Genomic DNA, 8,431 nt, shown 5'->3' on the forward strand with positions numbered 1-8,431 from the left:
AACATCAAGCTAAATGGAGAGAAACTTGAAGCAATCCCACTAAGATCAGGGACTAGACAAGGTTGCCCACTCTCCCCCTACCTATTCAATATAGTACTGGAAGTCTTAGCCAGAGCAATTAGACAGCAAAAAGAAGTCAAAGGGATACAAATAGGAAAGGAAGAAGTCAAAATATCGCTATTTGCAGATGATATGATAGTATACTTAAGTGACCCCCAAACTTCCACCAGAGAACTCCTAAACCTGATAAACAACTTCAGCAAAGTGGCTGGTTATAAAATCAACTCAAACAAATCAGTAGCCTTCCTCTACATGAAAGATAAACAGACTGAAAAAGAAATTAGGGAAATGACACCCTTCACAATAGTTGCAAACAATATAAAATACCTTGGTGGGAATCTAACCAAGCAAGTGAAAGACCTCTATGACAAGAACTTCAAGTCTCTGAAGAAAGAAATTGAAGAAGATCTCAGAAGATGGAAAGATCTCCCATGCTCATGGATTGGCAGGATTAATATAATAAAAATGGCCATCTTGCCAAAAGCAATCTACAGATTCAATGCAATCCCCATTAAAATCCCAACTCAATTCTTCATAGAGTTAGAAAAGGAAATTCTCAAATTCATATGGAATAACAAAAAACCTAGGATAGCGAAAACTATTCTCAACAATAAAAGAACTTCTGGAGGAATCACCATCCCTGACCTCAAGCTGTACTACAGAGCAATAGTGATAAAAACTACCTGGTATTGGTACAGAGACAGGCAGGAAGATCAATGGAATAGAATTGAAGACCCAGAAATGAACCCACACACTTATGGTCACTTGATCTTTGACAAAGGAGCTAAAACTGTCCAGTGGAAATAGGACAGAATTTTCAACAAATGGTGCTGGTTCAACTGGAAGACAACATGTAGAAGAATGAAAATTGATCCATTCATATCCCCTTGTACAAAGCTCAAGTCTAAGTGGATAAAGGACCTCCACATAAAACCAGATATACTGAAACTAATAGAAGAGAAGGTGGGGAAAAGCCTCGAATACTTGGGCACAGGGGAAAAGTTCCTGAACAGAACTCCAATGGCATATGCTCTAAGATCGAGAATTGACAAATGGGACTTCATAAAATTGCAAAGTTTCTGTAAGGCAAAGGACACTGTCAATAGGACAAAACGACAACCAACAAATTGGGAAAAGATCTTTACCAATCCTTCATCTGATAGAGGGCTAATATCCAAGATATACAAAGAACTCAAGAAATTAGACTCCAGACAACCAAATTACCCTATTAAAAAATGGGGTATAGAGCTTAACAAAGAATTTTCAACGGAAGAAACTAGAATGGCGGAGAAGCATCTAAAGAAATGTTCAGCATCCTTAGTCATCAGGGAAATGCAAATCAAAACAACCCTGAGATTCCATCTCACACCAGTCAGAATGGCTAAGATTAAAAACTCAGGTGATAGTAGATGCTGGCGAGGGTGTGGAGAAAGAGGAACACTCCTCCATTGTTGGTGGGACTGCAAGATGGTGCAACCACTTTGGAAATCAGTCTGGCGGTTCCTCAGAAAATTGGACATAGCATTACCCGAGGATCCAGCTATACCACTCCTAGGCATATACCCAGAAGATGCTCGAACATATAATAAGGACATATGCTCAACTATGTTCATAGCAGCCTTATTTATAATAGCCAGGAGCTGGAAAGAACCCAGATGTCCTTCAACTGAGGAATGGATTAAAAAAATGTGGTATATTTACACAATGGATTATTACTCAGCTATTAAAAACAATGAATTCGAGAGGTTCCTAGGTAAATGGATGGAACTAGAAATTATCATCCTGAGTGAGGTAAGCCAATCACAAAAGAAGACACATGGTATTCACTCACTGATTATTGGATATTAGCCTAGAACCTTGAAATGCCCAAGATGCAACTCACAGGCCACATGAAGCCCATAAAGAAGGAAGACCAAGTGAGGGTGATTCGGTCCTTCTTAGAAGGAACAACAAAATACTCAAGGGAGCAAATATGGAGACAAAGTGAGGGACAGAAACTGAAGGAGGGGCCGTCTCAAGACCACTCCACCTGAGTATCTATCCCATGTGCAGTCACCAAAGGTAGATGCTGATGTGGAAGACAGGAAGTGCATGCTGATAAGAGCCTGATATGGATATCTCCTCAGAGGCCTTCAAGAGTCAGACATATTCAGAGGCAGATGCTCACAACTAGCCATTGAACTGATCATGGGGTTCTCAATAGAGGAGTTAGAGTGAAGACTGAAGGAGCTGAAAGGGTTTGTGGCACCATGAGGAGAGCAACAATACCAACCAACCACAGCTCCCAGGGTCTAAACCACCAGCCTGGGAGCACTTAGGGGGGGATCCAGGGCTTCAGCTGAATATGTAAAAGTGGAGGGCCCTGCTGGGCATAGGTGGAAGAAGAGAACCTTGACCTCATGAAGGCTGGATGCCCCAGGGGGTGGGAATTTTGAGGGTGGGGAGGTGGGGGGGGTAGATAGAGGTTACATCCACAGAGAAGAAGGAGGAGGGGCGAGGGGATTGGGGGTTCCGAGGGGGTGGTGGGGGATGGGGTAAGAGGACAACATAGGAAATGTAAATAAATCATCCAATAAAAAAAAAAAGAAAAAAAAAAGAAAATATCTCAGGCTTGAGCTGATGCTTGGGTTTTCGTTGATTAAAAATGTAGACAGGTTGATAAAAAAAATTAGCTATCACACAGGGAGATAACAGTGTTTTTTACTTCTCATCAAAGAAACATCTTTTTGCAGCAGATAGAGACATTTACAGAAAAACAGAACTGGTCAAAAATTCAGATAACAATTTGACCATGGACACTCATTCCCACTTGATAAATATCGTACACAATTCCCACACTTAAGGCTGAGAAGGTGTTCTCATGATTCCACAGCAATATAGAAGCCTAAAGAAGACCTGAATATTGACAGCAGTAGTAGACATGCTAATGTGAAAAGAGAAAATATCATTGGGTTCCAACCATGTACAAATAGCTACAAGCAATTAAAAACTCCTAAAAGATGAAATATTGTTTTCTCCAGGGATGTGCTTCTTGAGTATCCAATATCAAGTGATCAGTCCTGATACATGCATGTGTGTGTGTGTGTGTGTGTGTGTGTCTGTGTGTGTGTGTATGCAATAGTAACTATCCAGTAATCATGTTTATATATTCATATATTTAGTATAATATATAGATATAGATTCAAAGCCTAAAAGGCAAAAAAATTGGGTGGATTAGGACTTAAGAAAAGAAAAAATGGAGAAAATAATGTAATTATTGTAAATACATGTCACTTTTATTTCCTCAAATGAAGTGATGAGATGAGAGCCATACAGAAGCAATAGAAAAACAGTTTGGCCTGAGCCTAGAACATGTATATCTTACTTTTCCTAGTCCTGGGCCTGGAAGCATCTAGCCTTCCTACAATCTAATGTTCTGTAAGTTCAGAAGGCTTCTAGCCTTTTTCTGCTAACCTAGGCTTAGACTTAAACTGAATAAACTCACCCTTTCCAGCTTTTTCTGAACTGTACCTGGCTGATTAAATCAGCTATTCTGGCTCATACTGTTTTCTCCATGCTCACTGATTCAAATTGTCTTCATAAGCTTCTCCCTGGATTGGTCTACTTGGAAAGACTGCCCCTGACCTCCAGGAAATGAAATGACCTGCTTCAAACTCAAGTGCTCTGCTCTGAACTGACATCAAGTGTGCTCAACTGAACTGAGCCATACTGAAATCTCTGAACTGACTGACCCTCTTCCTCACAGCTCTTAAGGAGCCCCTCTTTCCTATCTGTTTTCCTGAGAGCTAAGCATATACTATCTCTGACTCATTCTGTCAAATCATTCTCTGATACATCTTTTTATCTGCTCCTAAATTAGATGTCACTTTCAAACATGGTTGCTTCCTTCCACCAACTAGCTTTATCTTCATTGATTGGTCTTAAAAGTGTGTACTAAGGGTGTGTCTGTGTTTCAGAAACAGGGATTTAAGGTGTGTCATTCCAGCTAGATCACATAGCTCTTTTGATTTGATCACATCCCAAGATCAGCCAGGTTACTAGATTAAAATTCCTCTACAAATTATACTTTTTTAAAAAAATATTACTGATGATCCCCTACTGGTCTGTACCTCTTGGGGGAAAACCAGCCTGCTTCCCCCTCTCTCTCAACACCATACAATCTGCAGGACTCCCAGGAGGTCTGTTATAATGAAGGCAACAGTCTACAGAGACACCAGGAGATCTGCTGCAGCCAGAGCATCAGTCTGAAAGTCTCCCAGGGAGATCAGCTGTACTTAGGGACACAGATCCCTGAGGACATCTTTGGAAACACAGGGACACAGGAGGAAACCTCCACACAGAGTCACTCAGACCAACTAATACCAGATATAACTAGTAGGTGAGAGGCAAGCAAAAGATCATAAGCAACAGAAGCCACTATAGTTTGATACCATCAGAACCCAGTTCTCCCACCACAGCAAGCCATGAATACCCCAATACACCTGAAAAGCATGATGCTGACCTAAAATCCCACATCATGAAGCTATTAGAGACCTTTAAAAAGGATATAAAAAACTCACTTAAAGAAATTTTAAAAACATAGAATTGAAAGCTACCCTTTAACTTTAAAGAAGAAACAAACTCCTCAATGAAATACAGGAAAATACAATCAAATAGGTGAAGGAATTAAACAAAGTGATAAAAAACCAAAAATCAAAGTATAAACAATAAAGAAATCACAAATAGAGGCAACCTTAGAAATGAAAAATCTAGGAATGAGGTCAGGAGATACAGATGCAAGCAACAGAACACAAGGGATAGAAGTTAGAATCCCAGGCATAGAAGATGCCATAGAACATATTGACACCTGAGTGAGGTAACACATTAACAAAAGAACACACATGGTATGCACTCACTCAAAAGTGGATATTAGCCCAAATGCTCAGAATACCCAAGATACAATTCACATACCACATGAATCTCAAGAAGAAGGAAGACCTAAGTGTAGTTACTTCAATCCTTCTTAGAAAGGGGAACAAAGCATTCATAGGATCAAATATAGAGAAAAAAATTGGAACAGACACTGAAGGAAAGGCCATCCAAAGACTGCCCCACCTGGAGATCCATTCCATAAACAGTTACCAAACCCAGACACTATTGTAAATGCAAGGAAGTGAATGTTGACAGGAGCCTGATATAGCTTTCTCCTGAGAGGCTCTGCCAGAGCCTGACAATTACAGAGAGTATGCTCATAGCCAACTACTGGACTGGGCACAAAGTCTCCAATGGGGTCCCCAATGGAAGAGTTAGAGAAAGGACTGAAAGAGCTGACTGGGTTTGTAACCCCATAGGAAGAATCATAATATTAACCAACCAGACACCCCAGAGCTCCCAGGGACTAAACCATCAACCAAGAATTACACTTGGTGGGGACCCATGACTCCATCCAAATATGTAGCACAGAATGGCCTAGTCTGGCATCAATGGGAGGAGAATACTTTGGTTCTCTGAAGGCTCAATGCCCCAGTGTAGGAGAATTTGAGGGCAGGGAGGCAGGAGTTGATGGGTAGAAGGACTCCTTCACAGAAACTGGGAGGAGGAATGTGATGGGGGGGAGACTTGGAAAGGTGATAACATTTGAAATATAAATAAAAATATCCAATAAAGAAAATACAAGAGAGAGAGAGAGAGAGAGAGAGAGAGAGAGAGAGAGCCTGCGAGGGAGGGGGGTAGGGAGGGAGGGAGGGTGGGAGAGAGAGAGAGAGAGAGAGAGAGAGAACATATTGACACAACTGTCAAAGAAAATACAAGGCAAAAAAACTTTTAACCCATCCTGGAAATCCAGTACACAATAAAAAGACAAAACCTAAGAATAATAGAAATAAAAGAGCAAGAAAATATCTTCAACAGAATCATAGAAAAAAAAAAAACTTCCCCAACCTAAATAAATAGATGGCCATAAATGTACATGGAGCCTACAGAAAACCAAACAGATTTGACAGGGAAAGAAACTCCTCCCTGCACATAATAATAAAAACACTAAATATACAGAACCAAGAAAGAATATTAATAGCTATAAGGGGAAAAGCAACTAACATATAAAAACAGACCTATCATAATTACACCAGACTTCTCAACAGAGATTCTAAAAGGCAGAAGATTCTGAGCAGATATTATTCAGACACTAAGAGAACACAAAAATAGCCAGCCCAGGCTACTATACCCACCAAATCTCTCAATCATCATAGATGGAGAAGCCAAAATATTCCCAGATAAAACCAAATTTAAACAATATAAGTCTATTAATCCAGCCCTACAGATGATTCTAGAAGGAAAATTCCAACATAAGGAGAGTATCATCACTAAAAAAACCCCAAAAATTAATCATTTCACAACAAACCCAAAAGGAGAGAATCACACACACATACACACATACATAATTACAACAACAAACAGTGCAGCAAACTAACAATATCTATCAATATCAAGTCACTCAATTCCCTAACAAAAAGACATAAGCAAAAAGACATTATGCATACATAAGCAGGGCCAAGAAACATACCTCAATGACAAAGGAAGCAACGATCTCAGAACAAAAGACTGGAAAAAAGTTTTTCAAGCAAATGGTTCCAAGAAACAAGCAGGAGTTGCCATTCTAATATCCAATAAAATGGAATTTCTACCAAAAGAGTCAAACAGTATGGGGAAGGACAGTTTATATTTATAAAAGGAAACATTCACTAAGATGAACATCGATGCACCAAGTGCAAGGGCACCCACATTCATAAAAAGGACTTATTTAAGCTCAAAACACACATTGAAATTCACACAATAATAGTGGGAGACTTTCACACCCAACTCTAACCAATGGACAGGTCATTGAAACAGAAAGTAAACAGAGACAAGATGAAGCTAATAGACATTATGAACCAAATGGATTCAACAGATACATACAGAATATTTCACTCTAAAAGAAATGAATATGTCTTCTTCTCAGCAACCCTTGGTACCATCTCCAATACTGACCATATAATCGGTCACAAAATAAGCCTCACCAAATACAACAAAATTAGCATAAATTGCATGCATCCAATGAGATCACCATGGACTAAAACTAGTCTTCAATAACAACAAAAACAACAGAAAAGCCACGTACTCATAGAAACTGAACAACTCTCTAGTCAATGATAACTTGGTCAGTGAGGAAAAGAAGAAAGAAGTTAATGACTTTCCAGAAGTCAATGAAAAGAAAGACACGGCATACCCAAAATTAGGGAAATAATGAATAATGAGTAAGAGAAAAATTCAGAGCACTAAGTGCCCTGATAAAGAAGTTGGAAATATTCTAAACTATCAATTTTACAGCACACCTGAAACCCCTAGAATAAAAAGAAGTAAACACACCCAAGAGGAGTAGAAGACATGAAATTGTCAAACTCAGGGCAAAAATCAACCATTTAGAAACAAAAAGAAAGATACAAAGAATCAACAAATCTAAAATCTGGTTCTTTGAGAAAATCAGCAAAATTGATAAACCCATAACCAAACTTACTAAAGCGCACAGAGATAGTATCCAAATTAACAAAATCAGAAATGAAAAGGTAGACATAACAACAGAATTCAACAAAACTGGAAAATATAGATGAAATGCATGATTTATTAGACAGATTCCAAGTACCAAAGATAAATCAAGAGAAGAGAAACAATCTAAACATATATTCCTTAAGGAAATGGAAAAATTCATCAAAAACCTCCCATCCAAAAAAGTCCAGGGCCAGATGGCTTTAGCATAGAACTCATTCAAACCTTCAAAGAAGAGCTAATATCAATACTTCTCCAACTATTCCATAAAATAGAAACAGAAGGAACAAGACCTAATTCATTCTGTGAAGCCACAGTTTCTCTGATATCTAAACCACACAAATATCCAACAATGAAAGAACACTTCGGACCTGTTTCACTTATTAATATTGATACAAAAGTACTTAATAAAATTCTAGCAAACTGAATCCAAGAGCACAGCAAAACCCTACATTCAGCATGATCAAGTAGGTTTCATCACATGGATGCAGAGATGGTTCAATACAAAAAAATCCATTAATGTAATCCACTACATAGACAAACTCAAAGAAAAAAATCACATGATTATCTCATTATACACTGAAAAGGCATTTGACAAAATATAACACTCCTTCATCTTTAAAGTATTAGAGCTATCAAGAATTCAAGGCGCTTACCAATCATAAGGAAAACAATATACTGTAAACCATCAGCCAATATTAAAGTAGATAGAGAGATATTGAAGCAATTCCACTAAAACCAGGGACAAGATTAGGATGCCCACTTTCTTTGTATATATTCAAAACAGTACTCAAAGTTCTAGATAGAGCAA

Source organism: Grammomys surdaster, unplaced genomic scaffold (genome assembly GCF_004785775.1).
Source record: "Grammomys surdaster isolate TR1022 unplaced genomic scaffold, NIH_TR_1.0 61, whole genome shotgun sequence".
NCBI lineage: Eukaryota > Metazoa > Chordata > Mammalia > Rodentia > Muridae > Grammomys > Grammomys surdaster.